The sequence below is a fragment of the Watersipora subatra genome, chromosome 10, assembly GCF_963576615.1.
Source record: "Watersipora subatra chromosome 10, tzWatSuba1.1, whole genome shotgun sequence".
Classification (NCBI taxonomy): Eukaryota; Metazoa; Bryozoa; class Gymnolaemata; order Cheilostomatida; family Watersiporidae; genus Watersipora; species Watersipora subatra.
This window is the reverse complement of record NC_088717.1, coordinates 40,732,432-40,756,879: the sequence shown is the minus strand read 5'-3', so window position 1 is coordinate 40,756,879 and position 24,448 is coordinate 40,732,432. Positions and strand designations below refer to the sequence as shown.

The 24,448-nt window shown below is 25.1% G+C and overlaps 1 protein-coding gene across 1 annotated transcript in view; it reads left to right on the top strand.

Annotated features, from left to right (window-relative positions):
• LOC137407074 (protein Fe65 homolog) overlaps nucleotides 1-24,448 on the top strand; it is a 95,684-nt gene that overhangs the window by 47,370 nt on the left and 23,866 nt on the right. The gene's annotated exons all lie outside the window — the stretch shown is intronic.

Here is a 24,448-nt window from a genome sequence, read left to right as displayed (position 1 = left end):
TCTTGTTATTCTCATTTCACATTCTTGCTATTCTCATTTCACATTCTTGTTATTGTCATTTCATATTCTTGTTATTCTCATTTCATATTCTTGTTATTCTCATTTCATATTCTTGTTATTCTCATTTCATATTCTTGTTATTCTCATTTCACATTCTTGTTATTCTCATTTCATATTCTTGTTATTCTCATTTCATATTCTTGTTATTCTCATTTCATATTCTTGTTATTCTCATTTCACATTCTTGTTATTCTCATTTCATATTCTTGTTATTCTCATTTCATATTCTTGTTATTCTCATTTCACATTCTTGTTATTCTCATTTCACATTCTTGCTATTCTCATTTCACATTCTTGTTATTCTCATTTCATATTCTTGTTATTCTCATTTCATATTCTTGCTATTCTCATTTCATATTCTTGTTATTCTCATTTCATATTCTTGTTATTCTCATTTCACATTCTTGTTATTCTCATTTCACATTCTTGTTATTCTCATTTCACATTCTTGCTATTCTCATTTCACATTCTTGTTATTGTCATTTCATATTCTTGTTATTCTCATTTCATATTCTTGTTATTCTCATTTCATATTCTTGTTATTCTCATTTCATATTCTTGTTATTCTCATTTCACATTCTTGTTATTCTCATTTCATATTCTTGTTATTCTCATTTCACATTCTTGTTATTCTCATTTCACATTCTTGCTATTCTCATTTCACATTCTTGTTATTGTCATTTCATATTCTTGTTATTCTCATTTCACATTCTTGTTATTCTCATTTCACATTCTTGTTATTCTCATTTCACATTCTTGCTATTCTCATTTCATATTCTTGTTATTCTCATTTCACATTCTTGTTATTCTCATTTCACATTCTTGTTATTCTCATTTCACATTCTTGCTATTCTCATTTCACATTCTTGTTATTGTCATTTCATATTCTTGTTATTCTCATTTCATATTCTTGTTATTCTCATTTCATATTCTTGTTATTCTCATTTCATATTCTTGTTATTCTCATTTCATATTCTTGTTATTCTCATTTCATATTCTTGTTATTCTCATTTCACATTCTTGTTATTCTCATTTCACATTCTTGCTATTCTCATTTCACATTCTTGTTATTCTCATTTCACATTCTTGTTATTCTCATTTCACATTCTTGCTATTCTCATTTCACATTCTTGTTATTGTCATTTCATATTCTTGTTATTCTCATTTCACATTCTTCTTATTCTCATTTCACATTCTTGTTATTCTCATTTCACATTCTTGCTATTCTCATTTCATATTCTTGTTATTCTCATTTCACATTCTTGTTATTCTCATTTCACATTCTTGTTATTCTCATTTCACATTCTTGCTATTCTCATTTCACATTCTTGTTATTGTCATTTCATATTCTTGTTATTCTCATTTCATATTCTTGTTATTCTCATTTCATATTCTTGTTATTCTCATTTCATATTCTTGTTATTCTCATTTCATATTCTTGTTATTCTCATTTCATATTCTTGTTATTCTCATTTCACATTCTTGTTATTCTCATTTCACATTCTTGCTATTCTCATTTCACATTCTTGTTATTCTCATTTCACATTCTTGTTATTCTCATTTCACATTCTTGCTATTCTCATTTCACATTCTTGTTATTGTCATTTCATATTCTTGTTATTCTCATTTCATATTCTTGTTATTCTCATTTCATATTCTTGTTATTCTCATTTCATATTCTTGTTATTCTCATTTCATATTCTTGTTATTCTCATTTCATATTCTTGTTATTCTCATTTCACATTCTTGTTATTCTCATTTCACATTCTTGCTATTCTCATTTCACATTCTTGTTATTGTCATTTCATATTCTTGTTATTCTCATTTCATATTCTTGTTATTCTCATTTCATATTCTTGTTATTCTCATTTCATATTCTTGTTATTCTCATTTCACATCCTTGTTATTCTCATTTCATATTCTTGTTATTCTCATTTCATATTCTTGTTATTCTCATTTCATATTCTTGTTATTCTCATTTCACATTCTTGTTATTCTCATTTCACATTCTTGCTATTCTCATTTCACATTCTTGTTATTCTCATTTCACATTCTTGTTATTCTCATTTCACATTCTTGCTATTCTCATTTCACATTCTTGTTATTGTCATTTCATATTCTTGTTATTCTCATTTCATATTCTTGTTATTCTCATTTCATATTCTTGTTATTCTCATTTCATATTCTTGTTATTCTCATTTCATATTCTTGTTATTCTCATTTCATATTCTTGTTATTCTCATTTCACATTCTTGTTATTCTCATTTCACATTCTTGCTATTCTCATTTCACATTCTTGTTATTGTCATTTCATATTCTTGTTATTCTCATTTCATATTCTTGTTATTCTCATTTCATATTCTTGTTATTCTCATTTCATATTCTTGTTATTCTCATTTCACATTCTTGTTATTCTCATTTCATATTCTTGTTATTCTCATTTCATATTCTTGTTATTCTCATTTCACATTCTTGTTATTCTCATTTCACATTCTTGTTATTCTCATTTCACATTCTTGCTATTCTCATTTCACATTCTTGTTATTCTCATTTCATATTCTTGTTATTCTCATTTCATATTCTTGTTATTCTCATTTCATATTCTTGTTATTCTCATTTCATATTCTTGTTATTCTCATTTCATATTCTTGTTATTCTCATTTCATATTCTTGTTATTCTCATTTCACATTCTTGTTATTCTCATTTCATATTCTTGTTATTCTCATTTCATATTCTTGTTATTCTCATTTCATATTCTTGTTATTCTCATTTCATATTCTTGCTATTCTCATTTCACATTCTTGTTATTCTCATTTCATATTCTTGTTATTCTCATTTCATATTCTTGTTATTCTCATTTCACATTCTTGTTATTCTCATTTCATATTCTTGTTATTCTCATTTCACATTCTTGTTATTCTCATTTCATATTCTTGTTATTCTCATTTCACATTCTTGTTATTCTCATTTCACATTCTTGCTATTCTCATTTCATATTCTTGTTATTCTCATTTCATATTCTTGTTATTCTCATTTCATATTCTTGTTATTCTCATTTCATATACTTGTTATTCTCATTTCATATTCTTGTTATTCTCATTTCACATTCTTGTTATTCTCATTTCATATTCTTGTTATTCTCATTTCACATTCTTGTTATTCTCATTTCACATTCTTGCTATTCTCATTTCATATTCTTGTTATTCTCATTTCATATACTTGTTATTCTCATTTCATATTCTTGTTATTCTCATTTCACATTCTTGTTATTCTCATTTCATATTCTTGTTATTCTCATTTCACATTCTTGTTATTCTCATTTCACATTCTTGTTATTCTCATTTCATATTCTTGTTATTCTCATTTCATATTCTTGTTATTCTCATTTCACATTCTTGCTATTCTCATTTCATATTCTTGTTATTCTCATTTCACATTCTTGTTATTCTCATTTCATATTCTTGTTATTCTCATTTCATATTCTTGTTATTCTCATTTCACATTCTTGTTATTCTCATTTCACATTCTTGCTATTCTCATTTCACATTCTTGTTATTCTCATTTCATATTCTTGTTATTCTCATTTCATATTCTTGTTATTCTCATTTCATATTCTTGTTATTCTCATTTCATATTCTTGTTATTCTCATTTCATATTCTTGTTATTCTCATTTCATATTCTTGTTATTCTCATTTCACATTCTTGTTATTCTCATTTCATATTCTTGTTATTCTCATTTCATATTCTTGTTATTCTCATTTCATATTCTTGTTATTCTCATTTCACATTCTTGTTATTCTCATTTCACATTCTTGTTATTCTCATTTCACATTCTTGTTATTCTCATTTCATATTCTTGTTATTCTCATTTCATATTCTTGCTATTCTCATTTCACATTCTTGTTATTCTCATTTCATATTCTTGTTATTCTCATTTCATATTCTTGCTATTCTCATTTCACATTCTTGTTATTCTCATTTCATATTCTTGTTATTCTCATTTCATATTCTTGCTATTCTCATTTCACATTCTTGTTATTCTCATTTCATATTCTTGTTATTCTCATTTCATATTCTTGTTATTCTCATTTCATATTCTTGTTATTCTCATTTCATATTCTTGTTATTCTCATTTCACATTCTTGTTATTCTCATTTCATATTCTTGTTATTCTCATTTCATATTCTTGTTATTCTCATTTCACATTCTTGTTATTCTCATTTCACATTCTTGTTATTCTCATTTCATATTCTTGTTATTCTCATTTCATATTCTTGTTATTCTCATTTCACATTCTTGTTATTCTCATTTCATATTCTTGTTATTCTCATTTCATATTCTTGTTATTCTCATTTCATATTCTTGTTATTCTCATTTCACATTCTTGTTATTCTCATTTCACATTCTTGTTATTCTCATTTCATATTCTTGTTATTCTCATTTCATATTCTTGTTATTCTCATTTCATATTCTTGTTATTCTCATTTCACATTCTTGTTATTCTCATTTCATATTCTTGTTATTCTCATTTCATATTCTTGTTATTCTCATTTCATATACTTGTTATTCTCATTTCATATTCTTGTTATTCTCATTTCACATTCTTGTTATTCTCATTTCACATTCTTGTTATTCTCATTTCACATTCTTGTTATTCTCATTTCATATTCTTGTTATTCTCATTTCATATTCTTGTTATTCTCATTTCACATTCTTGTTATTCTCATTTCATATTCTTGTTATTCTCATTTCACATTCTTGTTATTCTCATTTCACATTCTTGCTATTCTCATTTCACATTCTTGTTATTCTCATTTCATATTCTTGTTATTCTCATTTCATATTCTTGTTATTCTCATTTCATATTCTTGCTATTCTCATTTCACATTCTTGTTATTCTCATTTCATATTCTTGTTATTCTCATTTCATATTCTTGTTATTCTCATTTCACATTCTTGTTATTCTCATTTCACATTCTTGTTATTCTCATTTCATATTCTTGTTATTCTCATTTCATATTCTTGTTATTCTCATTTCACATTCTTGTTATTCTCATTTCATATTCTTGTTATTCTCATTTCATATTCTTGTTATTCTCATTTCACATTCTTGTTATTCTCATTTCATATTCTTGTTATTCTTATTTCATATTCTTGTTATTCTCATTTCACATTCTTGTTATTCTCATTTCACATTCTTGTTATTCTCATTTCATATTCTTGTTATTCTCATTTCATATTCTTGTTATTCTCATTTCACATTCTTGTTATTCTCATTTCATATTCTTGTTATTCTCATTTCATATTCTTGTTATTCTCATTTCACATTCTTGTTATTCTCATTTCATATTCTTGTTATTCTCATTTCATATTCTTGTTATTCTCATTTCATATACTTGTTATTCTCATTTCATATTCTTGTTATTCTCATTTCACATTCTTGTTATTCTCATTTCACATTCTTGTTATTCTCATTTCACATTCTTGTTATTCTCATTTCATATTCTTGTTATTCTCATTTCATATTCTTGTTATTCTCATTTCATATTCTTGTTATTCTCATTTCACATTCTTGTTATTCTCATTTCATATTCTTGTTATTCTCATTTCATATTCTTGTTATTCTCATTTCATATTCTTGTTATTCTCATTTCATATTCTTGTTATTCTCATTTCATATTCTTGTTATTCTCATTTCATATTCTTGTTATTCTCATTTCACATTCTTGTTATTCTCATTTCACATTCTTGTTATTCTCATTTCATATTCTTGTTATTCTCATTTCATATTCTTGTTATTCTCATTTCACATTCTTGTTATTCTCATTTCACATTCTTGTTATTCTCATTTCACATTCTTGCTATTCTCATTTCACATTCTTGTTATTCTCATTTCATATTCTTGTTATTCTCATTTCACATTCTTGTTATTCTCATTTCACATTCTTGTTATTCTCATTTCACATTCTTGTTATTCTCATTTCACATTCTTGCTATTCTCATTTCATATTCTTGTTATTCTCATTTCATATTCTTGTTATTCTCATTTCACATTCTTGTTATTCTCATTTCACATTCTTGTTATTCTCATTTCATATTCTTGTTATTCTCATTTCATATTCTTGTTATTCTCATTTCATATTCTTGTTATTCTCATTTCATATTCTTGTTATTCTCATTTCATATTCTTGTTATTCTCATTTCACATTCTTGTTATTCTCATTTCACATTCTTGTTATTCTCATTTCATATTCTTGTTATTCTCATTTCATATTCTTGTTATTCTCATTTCACATTCTTGTTATTCTCATTTCACATTCTTGTTATTCTCATTTCACATTCTTGCTATTCTCATTTCACATTCTTGTTATTCTCATTTCACATTCTTGTTATTCTCATTTCATATTCTTGTTATTCTCATTTCATATTCTTGCTATTCTCATTTCACATTCTTGTTATTCTCATTTCATATTCTTGTTATTCTCATTTCATATTCTTGTTATTCTCATTTCACATTCTTGTTATTCTCATTTCACATTCTTGTTATTCTCATTTCATATTCTTGTTATTCTCATTTCATATTCTTGTTATTCTCATTTCACATTCTTGTTATTCTCATTTCATATTCTTGTTATTCTCATTTCATATTCTTGTTATTCTCATTTCACATTCTTGTTATTCTCATTTCATATTCTTGTTATTCTCATTTCATATTCTTGTTATTCTCATTTCATATACTTGTTATTCTCATTTCATATTCTTGTTATTCTCATTTCACATTCTTGTTATTCTCATTTCACATTCTTGTTATTCTCATTTCACATTCTTGTTATTCTCATTTCATATTCTTGTTATTCTCATTTCATATTCTTGTTATTCTCATTTCACATTCTTGTTATTCTCATTTCATATTCTTGTTATTCTCATTTCACATTCTTGTTATTCTCATTTCACATTCTTGCTATTCTCATTTCACATTCTTGTTATTCTCATTTCATATTCTTGTTATTCTCATTTCATATTCTTGTTATTCTCATTTCACATTCTTGTTATTCTCATTTCATATTCTTGTTATTCTCATTTCACATTCTTGTTATTCTCATTTCATATTCTTGTTATTCTCATTTCATATTCTTGTTATTCTCATTTCATATTCTTGTTATTCTCATTTCACATTCTTGTTATTCTCATTTCATATTCTTGTTATTCTCATTTCACATTCTTGTTATTCTCATTTCACATTCTTGCTATTCTCATTTCACATTCTTGTTATTCTCATTTCATATTCTTGTTATTCTCATTTCATATTCTTGTTATTCTCATTTCATATTCTTGTTATTCTCATTTCATATTCTTGTTATTCTCATTTCATATTCTTGTTATTCTCATTTCACATTCTTGTTATTCTCATTTCACATTCTTGTTATTCTCATTTCATATTCTTGTTATTCTCATTTCATATTCTTGTTATTCTCATTTCACATTCTTGTTATTCTCATTTCATATTCTTGTTATTCTCATTTCATATTCTTGTTATTCTCATTTCATATTCTTGTTATTCTCATTTCACATTCTTGTTATTCTCATTTCATATTCTTGTTATTCTCATTTCATATTCTTGTTATTCTCATTTCACATTCTTGTTATTCTCATTTCACATTCTTGTTATTCTCATTTCATATTCTTGTTATTCTCATTTCATATTCTTGTTATTCTCATTTCACATTCTTGTTATTCTCATTTCATATTCTTGTTATTCTCATTTCATATTCTTGTTATTCTCATTTCACATTCTTGTTATTCTCATTTCATATTCTTGTTATTCTCATTTCATATTCTTGTTATTCTCATTTCATATACTTGTTATTCTCATTTCATATTCTTGTTATTCTCATTTCACATTATTGTTATTCTCATTTCACATTCTTGTTATTCTCATTTCACATTCTTGTTATTCTCATTTCATATTCTTGTTATTCTCATTTCATATTCTTGTTATTCTCATTTCACATTCTTGTTATTCTCATTTCATATTCTTGTTATTCTCATTTCACATTCTTGTTATTCTCATTTCACATTCTTGCTATTCTCATTTCACATTCTTGTTATTCTCATTTCATATTCTTGTTATTCTCATTTCATATTCTTGTTATTCTCATTTCACATTCTTCTTATTCTCATTTCATATTCTTGTTATTCTCATTTCATATTCTTGTTATTCTCATTTCACATTCTTGTTATTTTCATTTCACATTCTTGCTATTCTCATTTCACATTCTTGTTATTCTCATTTCATATTCTTGTTATTCTCATTTCATATTCTTGTTATTCTCATTTCATATTCTTGTTATTCTCATTTCATATTCTTGTTATTCTCATTTCATATTCTTGTTATTCTCATTTCATATTCTTGTTATTCTCATTTCACATTCTTGTTATTCTCATTTCATATTCTTGTTATTCTCATTTCATATTCTTGTTATTCTCATTTCATATTCTTGTTATTCTCATTTCACATTCTTGTTATTCTCATTTCACATTCTTGTTATTCTCATTTCACATTCTTGCTATTCTCATTTCACATTCTTGTTATTCTCATTTCATATTCTTGTTATTCTCATTTCATATTCTTGCTATTCTCATTTCACATTCTTGTTATTCTCATTTCATATTCTTGCTATTCTCATTTCACATTCTTGTTATTCTCATTTCATATTCTTGTTATTCTCATTTCACATTCTTGTTATTCTCATTTCATATTCTTGCTATTCTCATTTCACATTCTTGTTATTCTCATTTCATATTCTTGCTATTCTCATTTCACATTCTTGTTATTCTCATTTCATATTCTTGTTATTCTCATTTCATATTCTTGTTATTCTCATTTCATATTCTTGTTATTCTCATTTCACATTCTTGTTATTCTCATTTCATATTCTTGTTATTCTCATTTCACATTCTTGTTATTCTCATTTCATATTCTTGTTATTCTCATTTCATATTCTTGTTATTCTCATTTCACATTCTTGTTATTCTCATTTCATATTCTTGTTATTCTCATTTCATATTCTTGTTATTCTCATTTCATATACTTGTTATTCTCATTTCATATTCTTGTTATTCTCATTTCACATTCTTGTTATTCTCATTTCACATTCTTGTTATTCTCATTTCACATTCTTGCTATTCTCATTTCATATTCTTGTTATTCTCATTTCATATACTTGTTATTCTCATTTCATATTCTTGTTATTCTCATTTCACATTCTTGTTATTCTCATTTCATATTCTTGTTATTCTCATTTCACATTCTTGTTATTCTCATTTCACATTCTTGTTATTCTCATTTCACATTCTTGTTATTCTCATTTCATATTCTTGTTATTCTCATTTCATATTCTTGCTATTCTCATTTCATATTCTTGTTATTCTCATTTCATATTCTTGCTATTCTCATTTCACATTCTTGTTATTCTCATTTCATATTCTTGCTATTCTCATTTCACATTCTTGTTATTCTCATTTCATATTCTTGTTATTCTCATTTCATATTCTTGTTATTCTCATTTCATATTCTTGTTATTCTCATTTCACATTCTTGTTATTCTCATTTCATATTCTTGTTATTCTCATTTCACATTCTTGTTATTCTCATTTCATATTCTTGTTATTCTCATTTCATATTCTTGCTATTCTCATTTCATATTCTTGTTATTCTCATTTCATATTCTTGCTATTCTCATTTCACATTCTTGTTATTCTCATTTCATATTCTTGCTATTCTCATTTCACATTCTTGTTATTCTCATTTCATATTCTTGTTATTCTCATTTCATATTCTTGTTATTCTCATTTCATATTCTTGTTATTCTCATTTCACATTCTTGTTATTCTCATTTCATATTCTTGTTATTATCATTTCACATTCTTGTTATTCTCATTTCATATTCTTGTTATTCTCATTTCATATTCTTGTTATTCTCATTTCACATTCTTGTTATTCTCATTTCATATTCTTGTTATTCTCATTTCACATTCTTGTTATTCTCATTTCACATTCTTGCTATTCTCATTTCACATTCTTGTTATTCTCATTTCATATTCTTGTTATTCTCATTTCATATTCTTGTTATTCTCATTTCACATTCTTGTTATTCTCATTTCATATTCTTGTTATTCTCATTTCACATTCTTGTTATTCTCATTTCATATTCTTGTTATTCTCATTTCATATTCTTGTTATTCTCATTTCATATTCTTGTTATTCTCATTTCACATTCTTGTTATTCTCATTTCATATTCTTGTTATTCTCATTTCACATTCTTGTTATTCTCATTTCACATTCTTGCTATTCTCATTTCACATTCTTGTTATTCTCATTTCATATTCTTGTTATTCTCATTTCATATTCTTGTTATTCTCATTTCATATTCTTGTTATTCTCATTTCATATTCTTGTTATTCTCATTTCATATTCTTGTTATTCTCATTTCACATTCTTGTTATTCTCATTTCACATTCTTGTTATTCTCATTTCATATTCTTGTTATTCTCATTTCATATTCTTGTTATTCTCATTTCACATTCTTGTTATTCTCATTTCATATTCTTGTTATTCTCATTTCATATTCTTGTTATTCTCATTTCATATTCTTGTTATTCTCATTTCACATTTTTGTTATTCTCATTTCATATTCTTGTTATTCTCATTTCATATTCTTGTTATTCTCATTTCACATTCTTGTTATTCTCATTTCACATTCTTGTTATTCTCATTTCATATTCTTGTTATTCTCATTTCATATTCTTGTTATTCTCATTTCACATTCTTGTTATTCTCATTTCATATTCTTGTTATTCTCATTTCATATTCTTGTTATTCTCATTTCACATTCTTGTTATTCTCATTTCATATTCTTGTTATTCTCATTTCATATTCTTGTTATTCTCATTTCATATACTTGTTATTCTCATTTCATATTCTTGTTATTCTCATTTCACATTATTGTTATTCTCATTTCACATTCTTGTTATTCTCATTTCACATTCTTGTTATTCTCATTTCATATTCTTGTTATTCTCATTTCATATTCTTGTTATTCTCATTTCACATTCTTGTTATTCTCATTTCATATTCTTGTTATTCTCATTTCACATTCTTGTTATTCTCATTTCACATTCTTGCTATTCTCATTTCACATTCTTGTTATTCTCATTTCATATTCTTGTTATTCTCATTTCATATTCTTGTTATTCTCATTTCACATTCTTGTTATTCTCATTTCATATTCTTGTTATTCTCATTTCATATTCTTGTTATTCTCATTTCACATTCTTGTTATTCTCATTTCACATTCTTGCTATTCTCATTTCACATTCTTGTTATTCTCATTTCATATTCTTGTTATTCTCATTTCATATTCTTGTTATTCTCATTTCATATTCTTGTTATTCTCATTTCATATTCTTGTTATTCTCATTTCATATTCTTGTTATTCTCATTTCATATTCTTGTTATTCTCATTTCACATTCTTGTTATTCTCATTTCATATTCTTGTTATTCTCATTTCATATTCTTGTTATTCTCATTTCATATTCTTGTTATTCTCATTTCACATTCTTGTTATTCTCATTTCACATTCTTGTTATTCTCATTTCACATTCTTGCTATTCTCATTTCACATTCTTGTTATTCTCATTTCATATTCTTGTTATTCTCATTTCATATTCTTGCTATTCTCATTTCACATTCTTGTTATTCTCATTTCATATTCTTGCTATTCTCATTTCACATTCTTGTTATTCTCATTTCATATTCTTGTTATTCTCATTTCACATTCTTGTTATTCTCATTTCATATTCTTGCTATTCTCATTTCACATTCTTGTTATTCTCATTTCATATTCTTGCTATTCTCATTTCACATTCTTGTTATTCTCATTTCATATTCTTGTTATTCTCATTTCATATTCTTGTTATTCTCATTTCATATTCTTGTTATTCTCATTTCACATTCTTGTTATTCTCATTTCATATTCTTGTTATTCTCATTTCACATTCTTGTTATTCTCATTTCATATTCTTGTTATTCTCATTTCATATTCTTGTTATTCTCATTTCACATTCTTGTTATTCTCATTTCATATTCTTGTTATTCTCATTTCATATTCTTGTTATTCTCATTTCATATACTTGTTATTCTCATTTCATATTCTTGTTATTCTCATTTCACATTCTTGTTATTCTCATTTCACATTCTTGTTATTCTCATTTCACATTCTTGCTATTCTCATTTCATATTCTTGTTATTCTCATTTCATATACTTGTTATTCTCATTTCATATTCTTGTTATTCTCATTTCACATTCTTGTTATTCTCATTTCATATTCTTGTTATTCTCATTTCACATTCTTGTTATTCTCATTTCACATTCTTGTTATTCTCATTTCACATTCTTGTTATTCTCATTTCATATTCTTGTTATTCTCATTTCATATTCTTGCTATTCTCATTTCATATTCTTGTTATTCTCATTTCATATTCTTGCTATTCTCATTTCACATTCTTGTTATTCTCATTTCATATTCTTGCTATTCTCATTTCACATTCTTGTTATTCTCATTTCATATTCTTGTTATTCTCATTTCATATTCTTGTTATTCTCATTTCATATTCTTGTTATTCTCATTTCACATTCTTGTTATTCTCATTTCATATTCTTGTTATTCTCATTTCACATTCTTGTTATTCTCATTTCATATTCTTGTTATTCTCATTTCATATTCTTGCTATTCTCATTTCATATTCTTGTTATTCTCATTTCATATTCTTGCTATTCTCATTTCACATTCTTGTTATTCTCATTTCATATTCTTGCTATTCTCATTTCACATTCTTGTTATTCTCATTTCATATTCTTGTTATTCTCATTTCATATTCTTGTTATTCTCATTTCATATTCTTGTTATTCTCATTTCACATTCTTGTTATTCTCATTTCATATTCTTGTTATTATCATTTCACATTCTTGTTATTCTCATTTCATATTCTTGTTATTCTCATTTCATATTCTTGTTATTCTCATTTCATATACTTGTTATTCTCATTTCATATTCTTGTTATTCTCATTTCACATTCTTGTTATTCTCATTTCACATTCTTGTTATTCTCATTTCACATTCTTGCTATTCTCATTTCATATTCTTGTTATTCTCATTTCATATACTTGTTATTCTCATTTCATATTCTTGTTATTCTCATTTCACATTCTTGTTATTCTCATTTCATATTCTTGTTATTCTCATTTCACATTCTTGTTATTCTCATTTCACATTCTTGTTATTCTCATTTCACATTCTTGTTATTCTCATTTCATATTCTTGTTATTCTCATTTCATATTCTTGCTATTCTCATTTCATATTCTTGTTATTCTCATTTCATATTCTTGCTATTCTCATTTCACATTCTTGTTATTCTCATTTCATATTCTTGCTATTCTCATTTCACATTCTTGTTATTCTCATTTCATATTCTTGTTATTCTCATTTCATATTCTTGTTATTCTCATTTCATATTCTTGTTATTCTCATTTCACATTCTTGTTATTCTCATTTCATATTCTTGTTATTCTCATTTCACATTCTTGTTATTCTCATTTCATATTCTTGTTATTCTCATTTCATATTCTTGCTATTCTCATTTCATATTCTTGTTATTCTCATTTCATATTCTTGCTATTCTCATTTCACATTCTTGTTATTCTCATTTCATATTCTTGCTATTCTCATTTCACATTCTTGTTATTCTCATTTCATATTCTTGTTATTCTCATTTCACATTCTTGTTATTCTCATTTCTTATTCTTGTTATTCTCATTTCATATTCTTGTTATTCTCATTTCACATTCTTGTTATTCTCATTTCATATTCTTGTTATTCTCATTTCACATTCTTGTTATTCTCATTTCATATTCTTGTCATTCTCATTTCATATTCTTGTTATTCTCATTTCACATTCTTGTTATTCTCATTTCATATTCTTGTTATTCTCATTTCACATTCTTGTTATTCTCATTTCATATTCTTGTTATTCTCATTTCACATTCTTGTTATTCTCATTTCATATTCTTGTTATTCTCATTTCATATTCTTGCTATTCTCATTTGATATTCTTGTTATTCTCATTTCATATTCTTGCTATTCTCATTTCACATTCTTGTTATTCTCATTTCATATTCTTGCTATTCTCATTTCACATTCTTGTTATTCTCATTTCATATTCTTGTTATTCTCATTTCATATTCTTGTTATTCTCATTTCATATTCTTGTTATTCTCATTTCACATTCTTGTTATTCTCATTTCATATACTTGTTATTCTCATTTCATATTCTTGTTATTCTCATTTCACATTCTTGTTATTCTCATTTCATATTCTTGCTATTCTCATTTCACATTCTTGTTATTCTCATTTCATATTCTTGCTATTCTCATTTCATATTCTTGTTATTCTCATTTCATATTCTTGTTATTCTCATTTCATATTCTTGTTATTCTCATTTCATATTCTTGTTATTCTCATTTCACATTCTTGTTATTCTCATTTCATATTCTTGCTATTCTCATTTCACATTCTTGTTATTCTCATTTCATATTCTTGTTATTCTCATTTCATATTCTTGTTATTCTCATTTCACATTCTTGTTATTCTCATTTCATATTCTTGTTATTCTCATTTCATATTCTTGTTATTCTCATTTCACATTCTTGTTATTCTCATTTCATATTCTTGCTATTCTCATTTCACATTCTTGTTATTCTCATTTCATATTCTTGTTATTCTCATTTCATATTCTTGTTATTCTCATTTCATATTCTTGTTATTCTCATTTCATATTCTTGCTATTCTCATTTCACATTCTTGTTATTCTCATTTCACATTCTTGTTATTCTCATTTCATATTCTTGTTATTCTCATTTCATATTCTTGTTATTCTCATTTCATATTCTTGTTATTCTCATTTCACATTCTTGTTATTCTCATTTCACATTCTTGCTATTCTCATTTCACATTCTTGTTATTCTCATTTCATATTCTTGTTATTCTCATTTCATATTCTTGTTATTCTCATTTCACATTCTTGTTATTCTCATTTCATATTCTTGTTATTCTCATTTCACATTCTTGTTATTCTCATTTCATATTCTTGTTATTCTCATTTCACATTCTTGTTATTCTCATTTCATATTCTTGTTATTCTCATTTCATATTCTTGTTATTCTCATTTCACATTCTTGTTATTCTCATTTCACATTCTTGCTATTCTCATTTCACATTCTTGTTATTCTCATTTCATATTCTTGTTATTCTCATTTCATATTCTTGTTATTCTCATTTCACATTCTTGTTATTCTCATTTCATATTCTTGTTATTCTCATTTCACATTCTTGTTATTCTCATTTCATATTCTTGTTATTCTCATTTCATATTCTTGTTATTCTCATTTCATATTCTTGTTATTCTCATTTCATATTCTTGTTATTCTCATTTCATATTCTTGCTATTCTCATTTCACATTCTTGTTATTCTCATTTCATATTCTTGTTATTCTCATTTCACATTCTTGTTATTCTCATTTCATATTCTTGTTATTCTCATTTCATATTCTTGTTATTCTCATTTCACATTCTTGTTATTCTCATTTCATATTCTTGTTATTCTCATTTCATATTCTTGTTATTCTCATTTCACATTCTTGTTATTCTCATTTCATATTCTTGCTATTCTCATTTCACATTCTTGTTATTCTCATTTCATATTCTTGTTATTCTCATTTCATATTCTTGTTATTCTCATTTCATATTCTTGTTATTCTCATTTCACATTCTTGTTATTCTCATTTCACATTCTTGCTATTCTCATTTCACATTCTTGTTATTCTCATTTCATATTCTTGTTATTCTCATTTCATATTCTTGTTATTCTCATTTCATATTCTTGTTATTCTCATTTCATATTCTTGTTATTCTCATTTCATATTCTTGTTATTCTCATTTCACATTCTTCTTATTCTCATTTCATATTCTTGTTATTCTCATTTCACATTCTTGTTATTCTCATTTCATATTCTGTTTATTCTCATTTCACATTCTTGTTATTCTCATTTCATATTCTTGTTATTCTCATTTCATATTCTTGTTATTCTCATTTCATATTCTTGTTATTCTCATTTCATATTCTTGTTATTCTCATTTCATATTCTTGTTATTCTCATTTCATATACTTGTTATTCTCATTTCATATTCTTGTTATTCTCATTTCATATTCTTGTTATTCTCATTTCATATTCTTGTTATTCTCATTTCATATTCTTGTTATTCTCATTTCATATTCTTGTTATTCTCATTTCATATTCTTGCTATTCTCATTTCACATTCTTGTTATTCTCATTTCATATTCTTGTTATTCTCATTTCATATTCTTGTTATTCTCATTTCACATTCTTGTTATTCTCATTTCATATTCTTGTTATTCTCATTTCATATTCTTGTTATTCTCATTTCATATTCTTGTTATTCTCATTTCACATTCTTGTTATTCTCATTTCATATTCTTGTTATTCTCATTTCACATTCTTGTTATTCTCATTTCATATTCTTGTTATTCTCATTTCATATTCTTGTTATTCTCATTTCATATTCTTGTTATTCTCATTTCATATTCTTGTTATTCTCATTTCATATTCTTGTTATTCTCATTTCATATTCTTGTTATTCTCATTTCATATTCTTGCTATTCTCATTTCACATTCTTGTTATTCTCATTTCATATTCTTGTTATTCTCATTTCACATTCTTGTTATTCTCATTTCATATTCTTGTTATTCTCATTTCATATTCTTGTTATTCTCATTTCATATTCTTGTTATTCTCATTTCATATTCTTGTTATTCTCATTTCATATTCTTGTTATTCTCATTTCATATTCTTGTTATTCTCATTTCATATTCTTGTTATTCTCATTTCATATTCTTGTTATTCTCATTTCATATTCTTGTTATTCTCATTTCATATTCTTGTTATTCTCATTTCATATTCTTGTTATTCTCATTTCATATTCTTGCTATTCTCATTTCATATTCTTGTTATTCTCATTTCACATTCTTGTTATTCTCATTTCATATTCTTGTTATTCTCATTTCACATTCTTGCTATTCTCATTTCACATTCTTGTTATTCTCATTTCATATTCTTGCTATTCTCATTTCACATTCTTGTTATTCTCATTTCATATTCTTGCTATTCTCATTTCACATTCTTGTTATTCTCATTTCATATTCTTGTTATTCTCATTTCACATTCTTGTTATTCTCATTTCACATTCTTGTTATTCTCATTTCACATTCTTGTTATTCTCATTTCATATTCTTGTTATTCTCATTTCATATTCTTGTTATTCTCATTTCATATTCTTGTTATTCTCATTTCACATTCTTGTTATTCTCATTTCATATTCTTGTTATTCTCATTTCATATTCTTGTTATTCTCATTTCATATTCTTGTTATTCTCATTTCACATTCTTGTTATTCTCATTTCATATTCTTGTTATTCTCATTTCACATTCTTGCTATTCTCATTTCACATTCTTGTTATTCTCATTTCATATTCTTGCTATTCTCATTTCACATTCTTGTTATTCTCATTTCATATTCTTGTTATTCTCATTTCATATTCTTGTTATTCTCATTTCATATTCTTGTTATTCTCATTTCATATTCTTGTTATTCTCATTTCACATTCTTGTTATTCTCATTTCATATTCTTGTTATTCTCATTTCATATTCTTGTTATTCTCATTTCATATTCTTGTTATTCTCATTTCACATTCTTGTTATTCTCATTTCACATTCTTGTTATTCTCATTTCATATTCTTGTTATTCTCATTTCATATTCTTGTTATTCTCATTTCATATTCTTGTTATTCTCATTTCACATTCTTGTTATTCTCATTTCATATTCTTGTTATTCTCATTTCACATTCTTGCTATTCTCATTTCACATTCTTGTTATTCTCATTTCATATTCTTGCTATTCTCATTTCACATTCTTGTTATTCTCATTTCATATTCTTGTTATTCTCATTTCATATTCTTGTTATTCTCATTTCACATTCTTGTTATTCTCATTTCACATTCTTGCTATTCTCATTTCACATTCTTGTTATTCTCATTTCATATTCTTGTTATTCTCATTTCATATTCTTGCTATTCTCATTTCACATTCTTGTTATTCTCATTTCATATTCTTGCTATTCTCATTTCACATTCTTGTTATTCTCATTTCATATTCTTGTTATTCTCATTTCATATTCTTGTTATTCTCATTTCATATTCTTGTTATTCTCATTTCATATTCTTGTTATTCTCATTTCACATTCTTGTTATTCTCATTTCACATTCTTGTTATTCTCATTTCATATTCTTGTTATTCTCATTTCATATTCTTGTTATTCTCATTTCATATTCTTGTTATTCTCATTTCACATTCTTGTTATTCTCATTTCATATTCTTGTTATTCTCATTTCACATTCTTGTTATTCTCATTTCATATTCTTGTTATTCTCATTTCATATTCTTGTTATTCTCATTTCATATTCTTGTTATTCTCATTTCACATTCTTGTTATTCTCATTTCATATTCTTGTTATTCTCATTTCATATTCTTGTTATTCTCATTTCACATTCTTGTTATTCTCATTTCATATTCTTGTTATTCTCATTTCATATTCTTGTTATTCTCATTTCACATTCTTGTTATTCTCATTTCACATTCTTGTTATTCTCATTTCATATTCTTGTTATTCTCATTTCATATTCTTGTTATTCTCATTTCATATTCTTGTTATTCTCATTTCACATTCTTGTTATTCTCATTTCATATTCTTGTTATTCTCATTTCATATTCTTGTTATTCTCATTTCACATTCTTGTTATTCTCATTTCACATTCTTGCTATTCTCATTTCACATTCTTGCTATTCTCATTTCACATTCTTGTTATTCTCATTTCATATTCTTGTTATTCTCATTTCATATTCTTGCTATTCTCATTTCACATTCTTGTTATTCTCATTTCATATTCTTGCTATTCTCATTTCACATTCTTGTTATTCTCATTTCATATTCTTGTTATTCTCATTTCATATTCTTGTTATTCTCATTTCATATTCTTGTTATTCTCATTTCATATTCTTGTTATTCTCATTTCACATTCTTGTTATTCTCATTTCACATTCTTGTTATTCTCATTTCATATTCTTGTTATTCTCATTTCATATTCTTGTTATTCTCATTTCATATTCTTGTTATTCTCATTTCACATTCTTGTTATTCTCATTTCATATTCTTGTTATTCTCATTTCACATTCTTGTTATTCTCATTTCATATTCTTGTTATTCTCATTTCATATTCTTGTTATTCTCATTTCATATTCTTGTTATTCTCATTTCACATTCTTGTTATTCTCATTTCATATTCTTGTTATTCTCATTTCATATTCTTGTTATTCTCATTTCACATTCTTGTTATTCTCATTTCATATTCTTGTTATTCTCATTTCATATTCTTGTTATTCTCATTTCACATTCTTGTTATTCTCATTTCACATTCTTGTTATTCTCATTTCATATTCTTGTTATTCTCATTTCATATTCTTGTTATTCTCATTTCATATTCTTGTTATTCTCATTTCACATTCTTGTTATTCTCATTTCATATTCTTGTTATTCTCATTTCATATTCTTGTTATTCTCATTTCACATTCTTGTTATTTTCATTTCACATTCTTGTTATTCTCATTTCACATTCTTGTTATTCTCATTTCATATTCTTGTTATTCTCATTTCATATTCTTGTTATTCTCATTTCATATTCTTGTTATTCTCATTTCACATTCTTGTTATTCTCATTTCACATTCTTGTTATTCTCATTTCATATTCTTGTTATTCTCATTTCATATTCTTGTTATTCTCATTTCATATTCTTGTTATTCTCATTTCACATTCTTGTTATTCTCATTTCATATTCTTGTTATTCTCATTTCACATTCTTGCTATTCTCATTTCACATTCTTGTTATTCTCATTTCATATTCTTGCTATTCTCATTTCACATTCTTGTTATTCTCATTTCATATTCTTGTTATTCTCATTTCATATTCTTGTTATTCTCATTTCACATTCTTGTTATTCTCATTTCACATTCTTGCTATTCTCATTTCACATTCTTGTTATTCTCATTTCATATTCTTGTTATTCTCATTTCATATTCTTGCTATTCTCATTTCACATTCTTGTTATTCTCATTTCATATTCTTGCTATTCTCATTTCACATTCTTGTTATTCTCATTTCATATTCTTGTTATTCTCATTTCATATTCTTGTTATTCTCATTTCATATTCTTGTTATTCTCATTTCACATTCTTGTTATTCTCATTTCATATTCTTGTTATTCTCATTTCATATTCTTGTTATTCTCATTTCACATTCTTGTTATTCTCATTTCATATTCTTGTTATTCTCATTTCATATTCTTGTTATTCTCATTTCACATTCTTGTTATTCTCATTTCACATTCTTGCTATTCTCATTTCACATTCTTGTTATTCTCATTTCATATTCTTGTTATTCTCATTTCATATTCTTGTTATTCTCATTTCACATTCTTGTTATTCTCATTTCATATTCTTGTTATTCTCATTTCATATTCTTGTTATTCTCATTTCATATTCTTGTTATTCTCATTTCATATTCTTGTTATTCTCATTTCATATTCTTGCTATTCTCATTTCACATTCTTGTTATTCTCATTTCATATTCTTGCTATTCTCATTTCACATTCTTGTTATTCTCATTTCACATTCTTGTTATTCTCATTTCATATTCTTGTTATTCTCATTTCACATTCTTGTTATTCTCATTTCATATTCTTGTTATTCTCATTTCATATTCTTGCTATTCTCATTTCACATTCTTGTTATTCTCATTTCATATTCTTGCTATTCTCATTTCACATTCTTGTTATTCTCATTTCACATTCTTGTTATTCTCATTTCACATTCTTGTTATTCTCATTTCATATTCTTGTTATTCTCATTTCATATTCTTGTTATTCTCATTTCATATTCTTGTTATTCTCATTTCACATTCTTGCTATTCTCATTTCACATTCTTGTTATTCTCATTTCATATTCTTGTTATTCTCATTTCATATTCTTGTTATTCTCATTTCACATTCTTGTTATTCTCATTTCATATTCTTGTTATTCTCATTTCATATTCTTGCTATTCTCATTTCACATTCTTGTTATTCTCATTTCATATTCTTGCTATTCTCATTTCACATTCTTGTTATTCTCATTTCACATTCTTGTTATTCTCATTTCACATTCTTGTTATTCTCATTTCATATTCTTGTTATTCTCATTTCATACCCTTGTTATTCTCATTTCATATTCTTGTTATTCTCATTTCATATTCTTGCTATTCTCATTTCACATTCTTGTTATTCTCATTTCATATTCTTGTTATTCTCATTTCATATTCTTGTTATTCTCATTTCATATTCTTGTTATTCTCATTTCACATTCTTGTTATTCTCATTTCATATTCTTGTTATTCTCATTTCATATTCTTGTTATTCTCATTTCACATTCTTGTTATTCTCATTTCACATTCTTGCTATTCTCATTTCACATTCTTGTTATTCTCATTTCATATTCTTGTTATTCTCATTTCATATTCTTGTTATTCTCATTTCATATTCTTGTTATTCTCATTTCATATTCTTGTTATTCTCATTTCATATTCTTGTTATTCTCATTTCATATTCTTGTTATTCTCATTTCATATTCTTGTTATTCTCATTTCATATTCTTGTTATTCTCATTTCATATTCTTGTTATTCTCATTTCACATTCTTGTTATTCTCATTTCATATTCTTGTTATTCTCATTTCATATTCTTGTTATTCTCATTTCATATTCTTGTTATTCTCATTTCATATTCTTGTTATTCTCATTTCATATTCTTGTTATTCTCATTTCATATTCTTGTTATTCTCATTTCATATTCTTGTTATTCTCATTTCACATTCTTGTTATTCTCATTTCACATTCTTGTTATTCTCATTTCATATTCTTGTTATTCTCATTTCATATTCTTGCTATTCTCATTTCACATTCTTGTTATTCTCATTTCATATTCTTGTTATTCTCATTTCATATTCTTGTTATTCTCATTTCACATTCTTGTTATTCTCATTTCATATTCTTGTTATTCTCATTTCATATTCTTGTTATTCTCATTTCACATTCTTGTTATTCTCATTTCACATTCTTGCTATTCTCATTTCACATTCTTGTTATTCTCATTTCATATTCTTGTTATTCTCATTTCATATTCTTGCTATTCTCATTTCATATTCTTGTTATTCTCATTTCATATTCTTGTTATTCTCATTTCACATTCTTGTTATTCTCATTTCACATTCTTGTTATTCTCATTTCACATTCTTGCTATTCTCATTTCACATTCTTGTTATTGTCATTTCATATTCTTGTTATTCTCATTTCATATTCTTGTTATTCTCATTTCATATTCTTGTTATTCTCATTTCATATTCTTGTTATTCTCATTTCACATTCTTGTTATTCTCATTTCATATTCTTGTTATTCTCATTTCACATTCTTGTTATTCTCATTTCACATTCTTGCTATTCTCATTTCACATTCTTGTTATTGTCATTTCATATTCTTGTTATTCTCATTTCACATTCTTGTTATTCTCATTTCACATTCTTGTTATTCTCATTTCACATTCTTGCTATTCTCATTTCATATTCTTGTTATTCTCATTTCACATTCTTGTTATTCTCATTTCACATTCTTGTTATTCTCATTTCACATTCTTGCTATTCTCATTTCACATTCTTGTTATTGTCATTTCATATTCTTGTTATTCTCATTTCATATTCTTGTTATTCTCATTTCATATTCTTGTTATTCTCATTTCATATTCTTGTTATTCTCATTTCATATTCTTGTTATTCTCATTTCATATTCTTGTTATTCTCATTTCACATTCTTGTTATTCTCATTTCACATTCTTGCTATTCTCATTTCACATTCTTGTTATTCTCATTTCACATTCTTGTTATTCTCATTTCACATTCTTGCTATTCTCATTTCACATTCTTGTTATTGTCATTTCATATTCTTGTTATTCTCATTTCACATTCTTGTTATTCTCATTTCACATTCTTGTTATTCTCATTTCACATTCTTGCTATTCTCATTTCATATTCTTGTTATTCTCATTTCACATTCTTGTTATTCTCATTTCACATTCTTGTTATTCTCATTTCACATTCTTGCTATTCTCATTTCACATTCTTGTTATTGTCATTTCATATTCTTGTTATTCTCATTTCATATTCTTGTTATTCTCATTTCATATTCTTGTTATTCTCATTTCATATTCTTGTTATTCTCATTTCATATTCTTGTTATTCTCATTTCATATTCTTGTTATTCTCATTTCACATTCTTGTTATTCTCATTTCACATTCTTGCTATTCTCATTTCACATTCTTGTTATTCTCATTTCACATTCTTGTTATTCTCATTTCACATTCTTGCTATTCTCATTTCACATTCTTGTTATTGTCATTTCATATTCTTGTTATTCTCATTTCATATTCTTGTTATTCTCATTTCATATTCTTGTTATTCTCATTTCATATTCTTGTTATTCTCATTTCATATTCTTGTTATTCTCATTTCATATTCTTGTTATTCTCATTTCACATTCTTGTTATTCTCATTTCACATTCTTGCTATTCTCATTTCACATTCTTGTTATTGTCATTTCATATTCTTGTTATTCTCATTTCATATTCTTGTTATTCTCATTTCATATTCTTGTTATTCTCATTTCATATTCTTGTTATTCTCATTTCACATTCTTGTTATTCTCATTTCATATTCTTGTTATTCTCATTTCATATTCTTGTTATTCTCATTTCATATTCTTGTTATTCTCATTTCACATTCTTGTTATTCTCATTTCACATTCTTGCTATTCTCATTTCACATTCTTGTTATTCTCATTTCACATTCTTGTTATTCTCATTTCACATTCTTGCTATTCTCATTTCACATTCTTGTTATTGTCATTTCATATTCTTGTTATTCTCATTTCATATTCTTGTTATTCTCATTTCATATTCTTGTTATTCTCATTTCATATTCTTGTTATTCTCATTTCATATTCTTGTTATTCTCATTTCATATTCTTGTTATTCTCATTTCACATTCTTGT